The sequence below is a fragment of the Schistocerca cancellata genome, chromosome 4 (genome assembly GCF_023864275.1).
Source record: "Schistocerca cancellata isolate TAMUIC-IGC-003103 chromosome 4, iqSchCanc2.1, whole genome shotgun sequence".
Lineage (NCBI taxonomy): Eukaryota > Metazoa > Arthropoda > Insecta > Orthoptera > Acrididae > Schistocerca > Schistocerca cancellata.
In genome coordinates this window covers 240,637,050-240,659,770 of record NC_064629.1, presented here as the reverse complement: position 1 = coordinate 240,659,770, position 22,721 = coordinate 240,637,050, and the positions used below count along the sequence as shown (strand labels likewise).

The 22,721-nt window shown below is 43.1% G+C and overlaps 1 protein-coding gene and 1 non-coding gene across 2 annotated transcripts in view; one reads left to right on the top strand and one right to left on the bottom strand.

Moving 5' to 3' along the window:
* Positions 1 to 22,721, top strand: part of LOC126184041 (inactive phospholipase C-like protein 2) — a 749,749-nt gene that overhangs the window by 344,386 nt on the left and 382,642 nt on the right. The window lies entirely within an intron of this gene.
* On the bottom strand, positions 17,297 to 17,371 carry Trnat-ugu (transfer RNA threonine (anticodon UGU)). The gene has a single exon. It is a non-coding gene; the product is annotated as a tRNA-Thr (tRNA).

Below are 22,721 nucleotides of genomic sequence, written 5' to 3'. Positions count from 1 at the left end.
TGAAATCTTATGGAACTTAACTGCTAAGGTCATCAGTCCCTAAGCTTACACACTACTTAACCTAAATTATCCTAAGGACAAAAACACACACCCATGCCAAAGCGAGGACTCTAACTTCCGCCGGGACCAGCCGCACAGCCCATGACTGCAGCGCCTGAGACCGCTCGGCTAATCCCGCGCGGCTTATTTTTGCTTTCACGTTGATATGTAATCATGACTTATTTAGTTTCATACCCGAGAAAACGTCTCTCACGCATTTGTCGGAATGTTGTAGCACTGTTGCAACCTTATTATAGAAATAACTACTTTAAAATGAGAATTACCATGCAGATCAATCAGTATCATCTATAAATGAACAGGAGCACTTTCAACTGAAACGGCAAACAGTCTGGAAAACAGATGTAATATTGGCAGTGTCCGCAAAACGTTTAAAACTATCCTTCAAATTCTTTCAAGGCCGCAATGAATTCTTCAAGCCTCACGTTCTCTTTAACACCAGTGAGATCAGGGAACTGCATTGTGTGTGTCAGAATATGTCGCTTCTATAGCGCGAGTATCTCCTTTAATGCATCCTGATCAAATTAGAAAGAAGTGTTTCTCACCTAGTGGTATTTAACTTGGGCAATTTACAGTCAAGTCCAATTAAAACGCAAGACCTGCGATCCATTCTGCATGTAATAATATTCGTTTCTGTGCTCCTTTTTCCTTCATAAATTCAACAATAGCGAGTTTTAAATTGAAAAACCGTTCTAGGTATACCCCTTGACACCAACATATTATTTATTATGTGGGCACTTAGTGTCTGTTCTTCCGGACATGCGGATGCACATTTACGTTCGACCTCCAGCGGGAATCTAAAATTAGCGAGCATGGAGGACATGGACGTGGACCGTAGATGGGTGGCGCTAGGTGGAAACTTGGGTCTGCAGAAGTAGTCTTCACACATGCAATAAACACTGCGTGCGGGTGGCGTAGCAGTTAACACAACTGCCCAGTAAGCAGGAGATCCTGCGTTGGAGTCCCTGTCTGGCACACATTTTCACTCGTCGCCACCGACTCTGCACAAAGTTCCAATGCAGCGATATCTTTAGTTACTTCCCTTTCCTTTCCTTTCCTTTCCTTTTCCCCCGTCTCCCTTCAATTTACACAACATTAACTAACGCACTTTGGAGTAAACATGAAGTCTCCCTATTCTTCGTCCAGTTCCATTAAAAACCGTTGCAACTAACAGTGGACCAACGCGTAAAATTTCAGAAATTTTGCTATTCGTACCACCAGTTTCTCCATGCGCTCAATGCCTGCAAATTTAAGACAGTGCTTCTTGATGTACGAGGGCCGTTTGAAAAGTCCGTGCAAAAATAAAAACTACTTACGTGTTTGGGGTAAACCTTTTTTATTTTTCGACATAGTCTCCTTTTGGACTTATACACTTCTTGCAACGCTGTTCTATGTTGTTGATCCCTTCCGAATAATAGGAATTGTCCAAGTCTGTAAAATAGCTCGTAGTTGCTGCACTCACCTCCTCGTTTGAATAAAATCTTTGTCCCGCCAGCCATTTCTTCAAACTGGGGAACAAATATTAGTCCGAGGGAGCCAAATCTGGAGAATAGGGGGATGTGAAACGAGTTATAATCCTATTTCCGTTAATTTTGCGACCACAACTGCTGAGATGTGTGCTGGTGTATTGTAGTGATGGAAAAGGACTTTTTTGCGGTCCAATCGCCGGCGTTTTTCTTGCAGCACGGTTTTCAAACAGTCCAATAACGATGAATAATATGCACCTGTAATAGTTTTACCCTTTTCCAGATAGTCGATGATTATTATCCCTTGCGAATCCCAAAAGACAGTCGCCATAACCTTTCCAGCCGAAGGAATGGTCTTCGCCTTTTTTGGTGCAGATTCACCCTTGGTAACCCATTGTTTAGATTGTTCTTTGGTCTCAGGAGTATAGTACTGTATGCATGTTTCATCCACAGTGACGAAACAACGCTTAAAGTCCTGAGGATTCTTCCTGAACAGCTGCAAACCATCCTTGCAACACTTCACACGATTCCGTTTTTCGTCAAGCGTGAGCAATCGCGAAACCCATCGTGCGGATAGCTTTCTCATGTGCAAATGTTTATGCAAAATATTATGTACCCGTTCATTCGAGATGACCACAGCACTAGCAATCTCATGCACCTTATCTCTTCTATCATCCATCACCATATCATGGATTTTATCAATGATTTCTGTAGTCGTAACCTCCACATGGCGTCCAGAACGTTCAGCATCACTTGTGCTCATATGGCCACTCCGAAAATTTTGAAACCACTTATAAACTGTTCTAATCGAAGGTGCAGTGTCGCCGTGAGGCTTATCAAGCTTCTCTTTAGTCTCCTGAGGCGTTTTGACTTTCATAAAGTAATGTTTAATCACCACACGAAATTTTTTTCTTCCATTTTTTGACAATCATTGGACTTCCTTGATTCACACGAATGCCAAACACAAATAAATAGATCAATATCGCTGAAACATGGTGTATGCTTTTTCCAAAGATGCTACTAACTAAACATGACCTCGATACGCGCCGGTGGTGCCATCTCTCGGACTTTGCACGGAATTTTCAAACGCCCCTCGCACAGCACAGTGAATCCTATCTATCGATTGCTGTAACTATATGCTCTTTAATTGTCAACTAAATCCTTAAATTATTCCTGCATGGTATTGTAATGTCGTTTCGTAATAATAATAATAATAATAATAAAAAGCACAATTGTAATAATAACAATAAGCATAACTATAATTACTACTAGTATTATTACCGCGCATGTGATGCAGTTGTCTCTCTATTCTTCTGTTCCGATTGTTTACGTTTATTCTGTGCAACTTCAAATGTACTATTCAGGTTTGATATTTTCAAATAAACAAAGCGGAAGACGACTGCAATAGAACGTTGCTGTGAACTCCGAATAGTCATTTTACAAGTAAGAATCGTGTTGTCCCAAATAACAGTTTCGCACATACTACAGTACAAAACCTGGCATGACCAGGGTTCGACCCTGGGACCCAAGTACGACAAACTAACTCTCCACCGACTTCCCCACGGGAGCTCTACACGACAGACTCTCACAGTTATGATTTTCCTGTGGTCCATAGGTCAGATGTTATTACTTACAGTTTATACACGTTCTCCTAGACGACAGCACATAGCACAAAGTAAGTAAACGAAGTAGAAGAAGAAGAAATTCAGAATAAGATATTACACATCTCTGTTTTTAGTTTGTAATATGGAGGGGTACATTTTGAAAGATAATTTTTGCCAATAGTTATGAAGAGAATAAAAACCAACATCACAAAAAATTTCCAAGATACTTTTTTTTAGTTCAGCCTGTATAAAAAGAATTAGCACAAACACATTTGAATAAAAAAAGTATGAATATCCTCAATGTTATAGATGTATGTGAGACATACTTTATCTAGAAAACTTAAAACTATTCCGTGAAACCGTGAGAGGTGTCAAATTGTTCAGCCTGTTTTACGAAAAACGTCGTCGCTGATGAATTTACGTTCTGGTAGAACTCGTGGAAAATTCCAACGAGAAAACTTGTTAAGAAAATTATAAAATTTATTTTGGTAACATACGAGACAACATTATTGTATCTTGTCACGTGTTGTGGCCTTCAGTCCGAAGCTGCTTTGATACAACTCTTAACGCAAGTATATTCTGTGTTAGCCTTTTCATCTGTACGTAGCTACTGCAACCGACATCCATTTGCACGTGCTTACGATACTAAACCTTTATTCTTTACATTTTTCCCTTCACACTTCCCTACACCATCAAATTGTCTATTCTTTCATGCCTCATGATGTGCCCTGTTAACTGATCTCTTCTTTTATTCAGTTTGTGCCGTAGATTTCTTTTCCCCAATTCTCTTTACTGTCTCATTATTAGTTGTTCGGTGTACTCACCTAATCTTCAATATACTTCTGTAGCACCACATTTAAATACCTTAGATATCCCTCTTATTTGAACTGATTAACGTGTGCATTTCACTTTCGTACATGCATACACTCCAGCAAATACTTTCGAAACAGACTTCCTAGCATTTAAATTTACATTCTATGTTAATCTGTTTATCTTAAATAATTATCTAACTATTGCCGATCCGCATTTGTACCCCTTCTGCATCGCACATCGTCAGTTTTTTTTTCTCTCTTTGGTATGCAAATAGCAAAACTCGTTTACTATTTCTAGTGCCTCATTGACCAATCCAACTGCCCTAGCATCACCTGTTTTAATTCACTGCATTCCGTTAACCTTGTTTTACTTTTGCTGATATTCATCTTGTCTCTTATGAAGACACGCATTCCTTTCAGCTGCTCTTCTAGGCCTTTTGCTGTCTCAGAGAGAATTACAATATCATCCACAAATCTCAAAGATTTTATTTCTTGTCTCAGAACATTAGTTCCCTTTCCGAATTTACCCTTGGTTTCTTTTACTGCTTTATAAATGTACAAATTGAATAACTCTGATTTCAGGACATTTCTGTTCAAGTTAGAGGGAGTTCTTGGTTCATTTTATAGAAAGTAGCAAAAATTAGTTGTCACCTGTCATTAATTTTATAAGCAATTATGCAGGGTACAAAATGTTCGAAGATCTGCTACATTCATATCATCTGGCGCAGACTGTATTCTTCCTAACAAGAATGCAGGGGAGGAGTAGCACAATCATACACAGAGCGCCAAGATAGACGAAAAATATAATTCTCTCCACCGAGCGAGGTGGCGCAGTGGTTAGACACTGGACTCGCATTCGGGAGGACGACAGTTCAATCCCGCGTCCGGCCATCCTGATTTAGGTTTTCCGTGATTTCCCTAAATCGCTCCAGGCAAATGCCGGGATGGCTTCTTTCAAAGGGCACGGCCGACTTCCTTCCCCGTCCTTCCCTAAGCCGATGAGACCGATGACCTTGCTGTCTGGTCTCCTTCCCCAAAACAACCCAACCCAATAATTCTCTCCACGACACATTTCTCATACTCTTTGGAAGTTGTTCCCATTACAACGTTTAAAACAGGGTAATAGCACTAACAGGCAACTTGTGTGGCTGAGTAGTGAGATTTTGATATCATTAAGAACAAAGCGGGCGGTATATAAAAACGCTAGAAATGTTCGCAATCCAGCTGCAGTAGCTCATTATAAACAATGGTCCAAGGTGCTTCAAAATGTCTTTAGTAAGGCAAGAAGCAAGTGCTACGCAAATAAAATAGCTGATCCTAGGGATAAAATGAAAACCGTTTGATGGAAGTGTCTGGCCAACAGCATAAGGTCGAGGACATAATGTCAGTACGTAGTGAAAATACTTTTGTTATTGATAAGTTTGATAAAGGTATAGTATTTAAAAATCTCTTTCTGAATACAGCAGGTGAATTAAATAAAAACTTAATTTCTACAGGGAATCATACAGCTCTCTCAGAAAATGGCTTTCCAAAACTGGTATCTAAAATAAACCTGCGTGATATAAGGGGGAGATTGAGTCAGTAATAAAACTGCTGAAAATAAAGGACTCTTGTGGATATGATGATAGGGTATTAAGCAGGATACTCTAGGGCTATGCTGCATGTTAGTCCAGCATCCAGCCGCATTTGTAATTTCCCCTTTAGGAATTGTCAGTTTCCTGAACGATTAAAACACTCAGTAGTGAAACGGATTTATACAAAAGGAGAAACGGACAAAATAGACAGTTTTAGACGTATTTACATGCCATCGATGTTTGTAAAAGTTGTTGAAAAGTCTGTTCAAAGGGCCAGAAGTCATGTCCCATAGGACAAATAGAGTGAACCAAAACTCCTTCGACAAACTTTCAGAGGTGGTAGTATGGACCAAAACAAAAGAAAGCAAGTCTAGTAAGAATGGGCTCTAAGATGCATAGCGTAAGAGATGTGAGCACTTGTTCATTTTCGCTATAATGAAACACATTTCATCTACTAAACAACTGCTCATAGCCCGTACACTTTAGAGCCCATGTTTACTGGATACATTTTTCTTGTTTTGGTCCATGCTACCGCCTCTCAAAAAATGGAAAGCAAAGAGCTTACAGCAGAAGAGATTTATTTTACAGTATCAATCCAGCTCTTAACATACGCATTTTAGAGCCCATGTTTACTAGACTTTTTTCTTATTTTGGTCCATACTACCACCTCTGAAAGTTTGTCGGTGGAGTTCTAGTTCTCACTATTTGTCCTACAGAACATGACCTTCGAATCAACATGTATATATGGGTAATTAATCATTTCAGTTCACATAATTTGCTGTCAAACGTACTGTTTGGTTGTAGACGTGGTTTAAAACTAAAAATGATATTTTTTTCTGTGAGGTACCGGACGCATTAATTAAAAAGTTGTCACCACTTAGAAGTCTTCTTTGATTTGACTCAGCCAATTCATTTGGTTGGCCGGCTGAGGTGGCCGAGCGGTTCTAGGCGCTACAGTCTGGAACCGCGCGACCGCTACGGTCGCAGGTTCGAATCCTGCCTCGGGCATGGATGTGTGTGATGTCCTTAGATTAGTTAGGTTTAAGTAGTTCTAAATTCTAGGGGACTGATGACCTCAGCAGTTAAGTCCCATCGTGCTCAGAGCCATTTGAACCATTTCATTTGGTTGCTCACAAAATATTATTGCAGAAGTTCTTATAATCCATAACAGCAATAGCTCACAATTGGTTCCTCTAGTACTTCAACAACAGACAGCATATGGACCTTATCCACAGTAATTAGAATGGCTATGAGGAGGCGTCTAATTTGTCCACGGATACCGGAGGGGGGAGGGGGGGGGTGAGACTTAGCTTGTCTGTCACAGAAAGCCCATGCTGAGGATCTTGTTCAAAAACTGAATGCTGCTATATTTCCCATCAGAACAGCATCTGCACTACGTGAGGGTCCAACACGGAAATTAATCTTCGTTGCCTATTTTAAATCGCTTATGACATATGGCACTATATTTTTGGTTCATAAATGGTAGATGGAGCAATATGTAGTGTAAGTTCGCAAACTACTTGTCGTCCGTCCTGTGTCCATGAGTCTGGGAACCAGGACATTGGTCTCCCAATAAATACTTACTGAAATGTTGTTTGTTGATAATCAGTATCAGCTTATTTGCAAGAATTAGCAGCTTTAGTTCAGTTAATACTCCATAGAAATCCAGTCTGAATTTGGATTGCACCTCCATCACCCTTATGCGGAAAGGCGTACTGTATTCTCCTCCACCAGCTTTTAATAATCGACCGCAAGAGTGTAAAAAAGCTTGTTTATTCACATTTCTACTTCACAATCACGTCACCAACAGTCGACTGGGGCAGCCTCATGAAGGTTAAAAAATATTTCAAGTCTAAATCGAAGAAAATGTTCAAATGTGTGTGAAATAACTTGGTTCAAATGGCTCTGGGCACTATGGGACTCAACATCTAAGGTCATCAATCCCCTAGAACTTAGAACTACGTAAACCTAACTAACCTAAGGACATCACACAACACCCAGTCTGTGTGAAATCTTATGGGACTTTACTGCTAAGGTTATCAGTCCCTAAGCTTACACACTACTCAACCTAAATTATCCTAAGGACACACACACACACACACACACGCACACACACACACACACACACACACACACACACACACACACACACACACACACACACACAGACACACACACACACACATGCCCGAGGGAGCACTCGAACCTCCACCGGGACCAGCCGTACAGTCCATGACTGCAGCGCCTTAGAGCGCTCGGCTAATCCCGCGCGGCTAAATCGAAGAATTTCGTCCTTCCAGCTGGGAGTACCTGGAAAAAACTAAACTGATTCCTGTGTTATATTCTTGTTTACACTAATGTATACTAGGCAGCATGTCGTCTGCATAGGATTTGCGAACATTTTATCTATTATTAATTATTCTTAAGTTAATTACATCTACTGCCACGTTCCATCACCATGGAGATTCCTACAATCCTGTCTCACTCACATCTCAAATACTGCTTCCCTTTCATGTCCTTCGACTTAGATAACTGCAGTCTGGTTTCTACACAAGTTGTACATAACATTTCGCTCTCTCTATTTTATCCCTACTGCTTTCAGATTTTAAAACAGTGTATTACAGTCTAAATTGTAATTTTTTTTTGCAAATTTACAAGAGCTTTAAATTTAACTTTGCCTTTCTTTAACCTGTCTTCCAGCGTTAGTCATAGGATCAGTATTGCCGCGGAGCCCACACTGATCTTCCCTGAGGTCGACGTCTGCGAGTTTTTCCATTCTTGCGTAAATAATTCGTGTCAGTATTTTGTAAGTGAAACTTGTCAAAACATAGTTGGGTAATATTCACACCTGACGACACCAGACTTCTTCGGAAGTGGAATTATTAGATTCTTTTTGAACTCTGCGGATATTTCGCTTTTCTCGTATATATTGTATACCAGATGGAACAATTGTGTCATGGCTGGCTCTCCCAACGTTTTCAATAAATACAAAGGAATGTCGTCTACTCCAAAGGCCTTTCTCGACATTGGTTTTTGTGTGCTCTATCAGTGCCGACTCATATCGCCCATCTCATCTTTATCTATTTCCCCTTCCCTTCCGCGCGACCACTACGGTCGCAGGTTCGAATCCTGCCTCGGGCATGGATGTGTGTGATGTCCTTAGGTTAGTTAGGTTTAAGTAGTTCTACGTTCTAGGGGCCTGATGACCTCAGAAGTTAAGTCCCATAGTGCTCAGAGCCATTTGAACCATTTGAACCCTTCCCTTCCTATAATTTTGTCTTTTAGTTTGTTTCTGCCACAGAGACCCCCTATGAACTATCCGATCAAAAGCATCCGGCCACCGCTATGTAATGCGGGATCGACCATTAGTGAAACGTACCCTTAGAAAAATTAATGAATTACTGTGCTGATAAACCTATTACATTATTTGATTTTCAAACAGCTGAGCAGAACTGAACGTACTCAGACATTTCGCTCTTTACCTATTCTGATCAACACTAAACTGACACACAATATTTTTGGCGCAACGCAGTCTGACTTTCAATAATCCTTACAAAAGAATGGCCCTGACTAACAATAACCTATACCTTTCATGAATCACTTACCTCACAAAAATCATCGTTACTCAAACTACTGCAATATAGCGAGCGCCACTACTGCCAGCTAAATAAAAGATTCTAATTACTGAAGGCACTAACTACTGATAGGCATAGTTAGCAAATGAAAGATTTTGATAGACAACAAACAATGTATTTACCTTAATAGTGTTCAAAAGTCATTATATATATATACACTCCTGGAAATGGAAAAAAGAACACATTGACACCGGTGTGTCAGACCCACCATACTTGCTCCGGACACTGCGAGAGGGCTGTACAAGCAATGATCACACGCACGGCACAGCGGACACACCAGGAACCGCGGTGTTGGCCGTCGAATGGCGCTAGCTGCGCAGCATTTGTGCACCGCCGCCGTCAGTGTCAGCCAGTTTGCTGTGGCATACGGAGCTCCATCGCAGTCTTTAACACTGGTAGCATGCCGCGACAGCGTGGACGTGAACCGTATGTGCAGTTGACGGACTTTGAGCGAGGGCGTATAGTGGACATGCGAGAGGCCGGGTGGACGTACCGCCGAATTGCTCAACACGTGGGGCGTGAGGTCTCCACATCACATCGATGTTGTCGCCAGTGGTCGGCGGAAGGTGCACGTGCCCGTCGACTTGGGACCGGACCGCAGCGACGCACGGATGCACGCCAAGACCGTAGGATCCTACGCAGTGCCGTAGGGGACCGCACCGCCACTTCCCAGCAAATTAGGGACACTGTTGTTCCTGGGGTATCGGCGAGGACCATTCGAAACCGTCTTCATGAAGCTGGGCTACGGTCCCGCACACCGTTAGGCCGTCTTCCGCTCACGCCCCAACATCGTGCAGCCCGCCTCCAGTGGTGTCGCGACAGGCGTGAATGGAGGGACGGATGGAGACGTGTCGTCTTCAGCGATGAGAGTCGCTTCTGCCTTGGTGCCAATGATGGTCGTATGCGTGTTTGGCGCCGTGCAGGTGAGCGCCACAATCAGGAATGCATACGACCGAGGCACACAGGGCCAACACCCGGCATCATGGTGTGGGGAGCGATCTCCTACACTGGCCGTACACCACTGGTGATCGTCGAGGGGACACTGAATAGTGCACGGTACATCCAAACCGTCATCGAACCCATCGTTCTACCATTCCTAGACCGGCAAGGGAACTTGCTGTTCCAACAGGACAATGCACGTCCGCATGTACCCAACGTGCTCTAGAAGGTGTAAGTCAACTACCTTGGCCAGCAAGATCTCCGGATCTGTCCCCCATTGAGCATGTTTGGGACTGGATGAAGCGTCGTCTCACGCGGTCTGCACGTCCAGCACGAACGCTGGTCCAACTGAGGCGCCAGGTGGAAATGGCATGGCAAGCCGTTCCACAGGACTATATCCAGCATCTCTACGATCGCCTCCATGGGAGAATAGCAGCCTGCATTGCTGCGAAAGGTGGATATACACTGTACTAGTGCCGACATTGTGCATGCTCTGTTGCCTGTGTCTATGTGCCTGTGGTTCTGTCAGTGTGATCATGTGATGTACCTGACCCCAGGAATGTGTCAATAAAGTTTCCCCTTCCTGGGACAATAAATTCACGGTGTTCTTATTTCAATTTCCAGGAGTATATATATATATATATATATATATATATATATATATATATATATAATCAGTTCATGATATCCAGTATTACAAATTTACTCTTTCTGGCGGGCACACGTCCAGATCGTCCGCTCTTAAAACTCCGCCATCTCTCTCCCCACATCCACCACTGCTGGCGGCTCACCTCCAACTGCGCAACGCTACGCGCTGTTCACATCCAACTGCCCAAAACTACAATAGCAAATTCCAACAATGCAAACCAGCCTCAGACTGCACACAGCACAGTCAGTGATTTTCATATAGAGCGCTACGTGGCGTTACCAACATAAAAAACTAAAGAGCCTACTTACATTAGATGTCACGGGAGGCGGGCACGCCCGTATAAAATGAGGCTGGGAGTATAGTGTTGTTAGCAGAAATTCTCGATCAGAAGAGCTTAGTGACTTCGAAAGTGGACTAGTCATTGGATGTCACCTGAGTAAAAAATCCGTCAGTGACATGTCAACCCTTACAAAGCTGCCCAAGTCGACTGTTGGTGATGTGATTGTCATGTGTAAACGCAAAAGAACAACAAGATTTATGCTAACACCAGACACACCTCACATACTTATATGGATATGGTGTCTGTTCTTTCGGACATATACTATATACATAATTCTAAATTTAGGCACACCTCATGTCCTGACGTACGGGGACCGTGGAACACTGCGGCAGACGGTTGTAAAAAATTGCATCATTTAAGGGGAAGGAATCACACGTGAGTTCCATAGTGTTTCCAGTAGTTCAGTTAGCACAATGAACTGCGCGTAGGAAGAAAAAAAGAAAAATAGGTGCAATGGTAGAGCAGCTCCTTATGAGACACACATTTCTGTGGCCAGTGCTAAGCCACACATGAGGTGGAGTAAAGCGCGACGTTACTGGACAGCGTATGACTGAAAACGAGTGATTTGGATTGATGTATCACTGCCTTGTGGCTATCCATGGAAGGTTTTAGGGTTTGCGAATGTCTGGAAAACGTTATCTACCAACATGGGTAGTGCCAAAGTGAATTACGGAGAACTTGGTGTTATGCTATGGGGGTGTTTTTTTGTGATTATGCTACGTTCCAATTATCACGCTTAACAAAACGATAAATGCGGAAGAATATGAACACATTTTACAGCATTATGTACTGCGTACAGAAGAGGAGCAAATCTAGAGATGATTATTGTTTGAATCAGCATGACAATACACCCTATCATAAAGCAGCACCCGTGAGCCATTGGTTTCTGGACAATAACGTTCCTCAAATGGACTGGCCTACCCAGAGATCGGTCATAAAGCCAGCGGTACACCTTTGGAAATAATCAAAACGTTGGCTTCGATCCAGACCCAGCGTATAACATCACTACATTCTCTGGTTTCAGCTTTTGAGGAAGAGTGGGCTATCGGTCCTATACGGACATTCGACCACCTCAGCAATGTTCAAGTCGTCATGAAGTCAGCGTGGACACACCCCATATTAATGCCCACCAATAGGTGTCCGAACACATTTTATCAGATAGCGTATGTCGCTTCCACCTCTCAGACTTGTTTTTAGTAAGGATGTACACTGAAGAACCAAAGAAACTGGTTCACCTGCCTAATACAGTATAAGGCCTCCGCGAGCGTGCAGAAGTGCCGCAACGAAGCGTGGCATGGACTCGACTAATGTGTGAAGTACTGCTGGTGGGAACTGACACAATGAATCCCCCATAGCTGTCCATAAATCCGTAAGAGTACGAGGGGATGGAAATCTCTTCTGAACAGCACGTTGCAAGGCATACCAGATGTGCTCAATAATGTTCATGTCTGCGGAAGTGTTTAAACTCAGACGAGTGTTCGTGGAGTCACTCTGTAGCAAAATGGTTCAAATGGCACTGAGCACTATGGGACTCAACTGCTGAGGTCATCAGTCCCCTAGAACTTAGAACTACTTAAACCTAACTAACCTAAGGACATCACACACATCCATGCCCGAGGCAGGATTCGAACCTGCAACCGTAGCGGTCTCACGGTTCCAGACTGTAGCGCCTAGAACCGCACGGCCACTCCGACCGGCACTCTGTAACAATTCTGGATGGGTGAGGTGTCGAATTGTCATGCTGGAATTGCCCAAGTACGTCGGAATGCACAATGGACATGAATGGATGCAGCTGATCAGACAGGATGCTTACGTGCGTGTCACCTGTCAGAGTCGCCTCTACACGTATCGGGGGTCTCATATCACTCCAACTGCACACGCCCCACACCATTGCAGATCCTCCACCAGCTTGAGCAACTCCTGCTGACATTCAAGCTCCATGGATTCATGAGATTGTCTCCATACCCGTACGCGTCCATCCGCCCGAGACAATTTCAAACTAGACTCGTCCGACCAGGCAACGTGTTTCCAATCAATAGTCCAATGTCGATGTTGACGGACCTAGGCGGGGCGTAAGGCTTTGTTTCGTGCAGTCACCAAGGGTACACGAGTGGGCCTTCGGCTCCGAAAGCCCATATCGATGATGTTTCGTTGAACGGTTCGTACGCTGACGCTTGTTGATGCCCCAGCACTGAAATCTGCAGCAATTTGCGGATGGGTTGCACATCTGTCACCCAACGATTGTCTCCAGTCGTCATTGGTCTCGTTCTTGCAGGATATTTTTCTGGCCGCAGCGATGTCGGAGATTGTTTTACTGGATTCCTGATATTAATTGCACACTCTTCAAATGATCTTATGGAAAAATCCCCACTTCATCGCTACCTCGGAGATGCTGTGTCCCGTCGCTCGTGCGCCGACTATAACGCCATGTTCAAACTCACTTAAATCTTGATAACTTGCCATTGTAGCAGCCGTAACCGATCTGACAACTGCTCCAGACACGTGTTTTCGTAGGTGGGCGTTGCCGACCGCAGCGCCGTATTCTGCCTGTTTACATATCTCTGTATTTGAATAGTCATGGCTAGACCAGTTTCATTGGCGCTTCAGTGTAATATTCATAAGGTACTTCTTTTTCCTCTAAATCTTTCTTTAAATCTCCTACAGGCGGCGTCTATGCTACTCCAGCATACTTCTACAGCCTTTCATTTCATATCCTGCCATTCTTGCGTTAGAATTATCCTCTTCCGGTCAATCTTGTTTTTTGACGTCTGCATTTAATTTTTCCTGCTTTAAGTGCTGTAGGTTTTTTTAAACTTTTCTTCACCTAAATTCAGTATCTCTTTTGATATACCAAGGATTTGTACTGGGTCTTCTCTTTTTGACTATTTGGTCCTTTGCTGTCTTCAGTATTTCGTCTCGCAAAACTACCCTTTCGTCTTCTTCTGTGTTCCTTTCCCCTGTTTCAATCATTCCTTGCGTAAAGTTCTCTTCGAAACTCTCCATAACCAGTTAGTTATTTTAATTTTTCTCGATGCAGTTTCCTAAGGTCGAAACGTTGTGCAATTCTCTTAGTTTCCGTTTACAATTAATAACAAATAAATTATGATGATAATCCACATACACGTCTGGAAATATTTTGCAGTTACGAATCCGATTCCGAAATCTCTGTCTTACCGTTACATAATCTATCTATTAACATTCCGGTGTCTTGAACATATATAAAACTCTGTCATAATTCTGAAACCAAGTACCTAAATGTCCTGGGCGAAATCATATCAGGCGTTTTCTCTTTTAATTCCTCTCCACCAGTCCATGTACTCCTACTACAGTTCCTGACAAAAAAGTGAAGCACCTATAAGGGGAGGAGGAAACGAAACATGAAACTTCATGAGTTGAGAGGGTGTGTGATGCTATTTCGTTAATTAAAAAATCGAGTCAATTTACAAAGAACTTCGCAGTACGAGCTCACTGATGACTATGACGTTGTATCCTCTCTTTCCTGGATGCAGTCATTGATTCGGTTGAGAAGGGTGTCACAAAGCCGTGTATCCTCTCCTGAAGCAAACTGGCCAGCACGTGTTGTAACTGGTCCTTGATATCTTAGGTGCTGGTACTGGGATGGAGTTGATAAACAAGCTGATCCTACACAAGTTCTATAGGGGACAGAGCTACAATTAGTGCTGGTCGCAGGAGTGCCTCAACGTCACTACGACAATTCATAGAGGCACTCGTGCCATGTGTGGACGAATACTGTACTGTTGAAAACTAACACCACTATACCGTCGCACGAGAGGTAACACATGAGGACGCAGGACGTCTGTGACGTATCACTGTGTCATCTACATCTACATGGTTACTCCACAATTGATACTTAAGTGCCTGGCAGAGGGTTCATCGAACCATGTTCATACTACTTCTCTACCATTCCACTGTCGAATGGCGCGTGGGAAAAAGAAACACCTAAATCTTTCCGTTCGAGCTCTGATTTCTCTTATCTTATTATCATGATCATTTCTCCCTACGTAGGTGGGTGTCAACAAAATATTTACGCATTCGGAAGAGAAAGTTGGTGATTGAAATTTCGTAAATAGATTTCGCCGCAAAGAAATCCGCCATTGTTTCAGTGACTGCCACCCCAACTCGCATATCATATCAGTGACACTCTCACCCCTATTGCGTGATAACACGAAACGAGCTGCCCTTCTTTGCACTTTTTCGACGTCCTCCGTCAATCCTACCTGGCAAGGATCTAACACCACACGGCAATATTCCAGCAGAGGACGGAAAAGTGTTTAGGCTGTCTCTTTAGTGGGTTTGTCGTATCTTCTAAGTGTTCTACCAACAAAGCGCAGTCTTTGTTTCACCTTCACCACAATATTAACTATGTGGTCTTTCCAATTTAAGTTGCTCGTAATTGTAATTCCTAGGTATTTAGTCGAATTGACAGACCTTACATTTATGCGATTTATCCTATACTCAAAATTTATCGGATTTCTTTTAGTACCCATGTGGATGACCTCGCACTTTTCTTTGTTTAGTGCTAATTGTCACTTTTCGCACCATACAGAAATTCTCTCTAGATCATTTTGTAATTGGAATTGATCGTCTGATGATTTTACTAGACGGTAAATTACAGCGTCATCTGTAAACAACCTAAGGTGGCTGCTCAGATTACCTCCTGGATCATTTATATAAATCAGGAACAGCAGAGGGACTATGACAGTACCTAACGGAACGCCAGATATCACTTCTGTTCTACTCGATGACATACCGTCTGTCACTACGAACTGTGACCTGTCTGAGAGGAAATCACGAGTCCAGTCACACAACTGAGATAATACTCCATATGCACGCAATTTGATTAATAGTCGCTTGTGAGGAACGGTATCAAAAGCTTTCTGGAAATCTAGGAATACGGAATCTATCTGAGATCCTTTGTCGACAGCACTCATTACTTCATGGGAATAAAGAACTAGCTGTGTTGCACAAGAACGAAATTTTCTGAATCCGTGTTGGTTATGTATCAATAAGTCATTTTCTTCAAGGTGATTCATGATGTTCGAGTACAATACATGCTCCAAAATCCTACTGCAGATTGAGGTCAGTGATATGGGTCTGTAATTCAATGGGTCACTCCTATTGCCGTCAGATTTCCCTCAGTCGCTACCAGTTGTGACCAAGTCCGACACCATTTACCCAGGTCACCACCATACTCGCCGACAATGGGCGTCCTGGATAGTGCAGAACCAAGATTCATCGATGAATACAATGGGACGCCGTTATCCAGCAGTCCAAGCTTCCCTGTCACGGCACCGCTCCAGACGCAGCCGTTTGTTCCGTGGTATTAACGGGAGCCTACGCATCGACTGTTATTCCCTAGTCAGGCTGCTGTTAGTCTCTGACTAATGGTAGCGGATAACACACAACGTTGTACGGAGTCAATTACTTGTTCTCAGAGTGTAGGCACTGATGTGGCTACGATGACCTTAGTGCACAATAAGGCGATCCTGACTTGTGGTCAACTGGAACCTTGACGGCGAGTCTGCCTGCTCTCATGTTACCATGCAGTCCTACATCGGGCCACTGTCACTTCTGAATGTCCCACAAATCTAGATATTCCACGATTCCACCAGACAGCCAAATGGAGATCCAGAATAAGATCACTTTCGCACTCTATCAGGTTCTGATAACTCTGTCTCACAGGAGTAGGCGGTATCTCCGTGTACTTCGCAGCGATTACTCAACATTGACGTTGTTCCCACCCCTTATATATCCTACCAGACCAAAAGCCGGCCGGAGTGGCCGAGCGGTTAACGGCGCTCCAGTCTGGAACCGCACGGTCGCAGGTTCGAATCCTGCCTCGGGCATGGATGTGTGTGATGTCCTTAGGTTAGTTAGGTTTAAGTAGCTCTAAGTTCTAGGGGACTTATGACCACAGCAGTTGAGTCCCATAGTGCTCAGAGCCATTTGAGCCAAGCCTACCAGGCCTGGTAACATGAGTAAACACAAACAACACTGAAGCACTCCGGTAGCCGTCCTACGTGTCGCAGAAAATTGCAACTGCGTACCCACTGATGCTGTGTTCGTGTACGAATTTAAACTGACATCGCTCCAATTTTTTGTCACGCATTGAATTTATTTTTATGTAATGATAATTAAATCAAGACCCTAAGCTGTCGACAGACGTTGATATATATCAACGGGAACAGTTGAAAATGTGTGCCCCGACCGGGACTCGAACCCGGGATCTCCTGCCTACATGGCAGATGCTCTATCCATCTGAGCCACCGAGGGCACAGAGGATAGTGCGACTGCAGGGATTTATCCCTTGCACGCTACCCGTGAGACCCACATTCCCAACTTAATGTCCACACACTACATTCGTAGTGCCCATGCCCATTACACTCATTACTCGCCGCAAACAATCTTACTGAGTCCCGTAAGAGTTCGGGCATGTCGTGTGCATCCAGCACAGAAGAAGAAAGTCGGTTAGCCTTATCTATATGAAGATGGTATCTGTTCGGACATGTCCGAAAGAACAGATACTATCTTCATATTATTGGTATTGGTTTGGGAATCCAAAGTTTCGTCCAGATTCAATAAATAAGTAGTCCTCAAAAATGTAGCTATCGAGGGGGTAATATCCCTTCAGCCCATAAAAAATTTGCACCCATCTATGCATTTTCTGAATTTACAACCAATGTTTTTAGAAGGTAAAGAACGGACGTTTTCTGAGCCCTTGTACTCAGTTTTGTGTTGTAGTTGGGCACGGGCTTTCCTGGCCGTAGAATACTATCCTCTATTTTACTGTTCAAACACCGCCCAGCGGACCACTTCTTTATTAAAATCGTCCGTTTGAATAAATCCTACTATGTCCACAACACGTTGCTCCGTTTGTTCTGAGACTCCACATGCTTCTGCCATCAATTTTTGTGCTTGGGAAAAGTAACTGTTCCGACTAGCTTCTTCGTCATGAGAAACTTTTTGAAAAACTTTAAGACAGTAGATACTACATATTTAGTTTGTTTTCTAATGTCCAGTCGATTTCGGCATAGGAAGAGAAGTGGGCGGGCAACTATGCTATGCATGGAACTTTGCTATACAGTATCACTCATGACTATACCTAAAGCAGAGCAAGTTCACGGAAACAAATGAAACCAACCACACGAAAGTAGCGAATTGCGACAACAGACTGACTGGTAAGTAATACGGCAACATTGCCTGACGGGGGCAGATCAGTGGTAAGATGGCCTAGTATATAGCCCGTCAAAAACTGAACACAGATCAAACTTGAAAACAGGAAGGTGGTGTACTGAACTGTGAAAACAAAGTGGCGTGGGCGGAGCGGGCTCAGATGTCAGGTGGGCGGAGAGTTCAGAGTAACGCCTACGTTTATTCTGGTGCTGAGTTCAATTTTTTCATTCTCAGCCAAAACATAGTGGTAATTCATTAAAGATGATGATGATGATGATGTTCAGATGTTCAGATGTGTGTGAAACCTTATGGGACTTAACTGCTAAGGTCATCAGTCCCTAAGCTTATACACTACTTACCCTAAATTATGCTAAGGACAAACACACACAACCATGCCCGAGGGAGGACTCAAACCTCCGCCGGGATCAGCCGCACAGTCCATGACTGCAGCGCCCAAGACCGCTCGGCTAATCGAGCGCGGCTCATTAACATGCTAAGGCATTTGCAGCTACGATGAAATGCTGAAACAGGGGATAATTAAACAAGCAGCTTAGGACAAGACAGATAAGTAGTTCATTCTCGTTATGAAAATAAACGTGTTGCTAACCCACACCTAATCTCATGTCATCAGTTAAGAATGACTCTTAAAAAATTACATTATTGCATTAAAAAGTGAAGTGAAGTTGCTTCGAGAAAGAGGTCAATTACGTTGTATGCTAATTAATGATGGATATTCTCTTTCCAGACGACTCTGCAGAGGAGAAATTTGGTGTACAGGGAGAAATGCGGAACAAAATTAGGGGTGGAGGCCATCGTTTAATGGGAAAGATGAGCTCCTGAAACTGCTGATTAAATTGCAAGCCGCTACTTGGCATTAGTGAGATTCGCCCAAAGCACTAAACAGGCAACGAGAAACCTTAATATGGCATCCTTCGTTGTATCTTGCAAGGGAGACTCACCATCACACCCCCTCAGATTTAGTGGTGAGATGATCTAGTGGATAGCCTGTCAAAAACTGAACACAGATCAAACTTGTTAACAGGAAGAAGGTGTACTGAACTGTGAAAACAAAGCAAAATAAAAACAGTGAACGGTCCAAGGTTAATAAGTGTAATTGAACAGTCGTGGCGTCGTGCTTAAATGGTCACGTTTGTTGGACAAAAAAGCGGACGAGCCGGGTTTTGAAATTCCCTCGTGTCATTTATTTTTATTTTTTCACTATATTATTAACTGTCCGTTCGGTTATTGAAATGTTTGTTCGCTTTCTGTTGTCTTAGCCGTTTTTATACTACACATTGGTTATAGAATATGAGTGATGTGGTAAGAATACGTTACTGTCACAAGTAATTGTCATGAATAGTGAGAGCAGGCGCGAAACCACATAGGTGTCTCACATAAATGAAAACAACACGTAAACGCATGTGAACTATGTTACAGCAAAGGAATTCAAGAGTCAAGACGTCCAAAACGGAATGCAACTTCAAAACCGTTAAAAACATATGTTTTGACAGAGCACAGAGAAACTGTGCGATTATGAAACTGTTGCTTTCATTTGTTGCAGCTTATGTGACAAACTATTACGTTTCCATCATTCCCTTGGGAGGGATCACATTCATACGAAAACCTAAATCAGGCCAGGAGGCATATCTCACTTACTTACCAGGCGTACAAATTAGGTGAGTTCGTGAGAGATTCCTGTCAAATGACGCACGTACTGTCACTAAAGCCGTGTATGACACACCAAACGTGTTTTCTCGTGAAGGATTCGATTGGCTTGTCGCCTTGTCATCAAACGTTTGCGGTTCCTATTCGAAAGTCACTTCATTTCGGCCGCAGTTGTGCAGAATAAACTGTCATTTTAGATCACTTCCTTACACCTCGATGCTGCAAATGGACTTTACACCACGACAAAGACACAAATTTGAATATAGCGAACAGCGAAAAAAAAATGTTTTCGACACGAGGGAGGTCTGAACACGGCTCGCCCACTTGAGAGTCCAACACCGTCACCGCCTAACTAGGACGCTATTGCTCTCTTAGGTTCCTTGCACTTCCTGTCCTTGGACCGTGAACTGTTCCTATTTTTCTTTTTTTTTTCACAGTTAAGTATGCCTTCTTCCTGTTTTCAAGCTTGATCTCTGTTCAATTTTTGACGCCTGTCCACTGGACCCTCTTACCACTAAATCTGAAGGGGGGTGCGATGTGGAGTTTCCCTTGTTAAAGCGAGCGTATATGGTGTCAACAACATTATGTTGCCGCTTTCCAAGTCAAGTGCAGTCAGTGTTGACTATTCATTTATTTACTTTTGTCTCACTGAACCTGGTTCCTTACAGCATGTACCAAATGTCCTAGCGAGATCTGTGACTCGTTAAGAGGCAATACTGATTGCCTTTCTTTACAAGAGAGGCACATGCGGCTGGGGAGAGATTTATACTTCGGTCGAAATAACTTTGTAGTTGACGGGTGTCTATCGTGGGGACCGAAGTTGTACACGTACATAACATGTGAAGTGCTCATGCTATCGAAAGACCCCAACTACCATGTTTTAAAGGCAAACTTGTTGTACTTTGGCTATGAGATGGGGGGTCAGGATAAAAATGGGCAGCATATGTATACTGTGCTACGTATTCCACCAACCTCATTGCGTAGATGAGTGGAAAAGAACGTCATAAACCTTTTTTATCTGACGATTTCGAACGGAATAATTTTATGTAGTACGAAATAACTTGATTGCACAGAAGCGAGCGGTAATAATAATATTTAGTGTTCATCCACGGATATTGTGTACGTAAGTACCTCTTCAAGGAGCTAAACATTTTAACTGCGCCGTCACAGTACACACTTTCGCTGATAAAACTCGTCATAAATAATGAATCACAATTTGAGAAGAACATTGATGCACATACGTGCAGCACTACAGGGAAAATGGACTTCTCTACACGTTGTTAAAGCTGTCAGCCGTTCAGCCAGCCTGAGTGGCCGAGCGGTTCTAGGCGCTACAGTCTAGAACCGCACGACCGCTACGGTCGCCGGTTCGAATCCTGCCTCGGGCATGGATGTGTGTGATGTCCTTAGGTTAGTTAGTTTTAAGTAGTTCAAAGTTCTAGGGGACTGATGACCTCAGAAGTTAAGTCCCATAGTACTCAGAGCCATTTGAACCATTTTTGTCAGCGGTTCAGAGAGGAGTTCAGTATGCGGCAATAAAAATGTTTGATCATTAGGCCAATAACATAAAATGTCTGACAGGTAGCTAAGCAAGTTTCAAATCTAATTTAAAATCATCTCTCTTGGACAACTTCTATTCCATTGACGAATTTCTACTCAAAAACTGGTAGCCAATTTTAAGAAAAACTAGTTTGTAAGTGTAGTTGCATGAGTAGGAATAAAATGATAAGGTGTCTGTTAATGTTAATACTAATCACGTGTACATAGCCTGTAAACTGACTAGTTCCACATTATCGTTCAAATGTTGTATGTAACATGTAACTAACTAGCTAACTGAATTGGAGAGCACTCAACGGTCGTACAAGAACCTCGATCAAAACAAAAAATGACTGATAGTCTATCATGGGAGGGAAAGATGTTCTCGGTGCACGTTTATCTGCGCACGCAGTATCGCCGCGGCAGCAAGAGCTGGCTGTTGCCGTTCTGGATGCATTCACTCGCTATCCGTTAACGTGCAGTATTGGATTTTCTTGACAGGGTGGTAATGGTCCGGAGCACTTTTCCAAATAGGTCAGGACGTTATGTCATTTAAAATAAACACGCCGCACACAGGAACAATGCAGTTCACAAAAACGAATCGCCTGTCACATTACCGCCAGAAAATGTGGTCCGAAACTGACTGTGGCAATTGGCACCTGAGGTAGGAGAGCTATACAACTTTGAACAGAATGGAAGGCGTCATTAACCTCTTTCGCTGACTGGTTGTTGCTGTCTTAGATGTCCCGTAAACAAGTAGCAGTGATCACTTTGTTGTTCTTCTTCTTTTTTGGCTGTTTCTCTTTTCTTCTCTTCCTCCTGGACACATTCCCTGTCTTCACGGTGTCAGCATGTTATTCTATGTTTGGCAATGTTAGTGATATAGTGTGGCAGAACGCACTTCCTGTCGCCATAATCAGTTTCTTATTGTGTTCCACTAAAATGACTGTTACTTCTGTATGGTTCTCCATACAAACAACAGAGTCCCCATGAACGAAAACCGGGAGTTGTACTCCCTAATATACAAGGTGATTCTGGTAACTGAGAATGAGTTATAAGAACCCATTCCTGAGAGGATAAGCATCAAAAATGGCATATGGAATATGGCCATACATGCGTTCGAAGGGAGATACATCCACTTGAATGATACTTATAGTTGTTGGGAAAAGGCGTGAGGAAAGAAAGGCAGACTGGGGGTGGAGGGGATAAGGGGTTAAGGAAATGAGGGAATGGGAGGGAGAGGAAGCCCT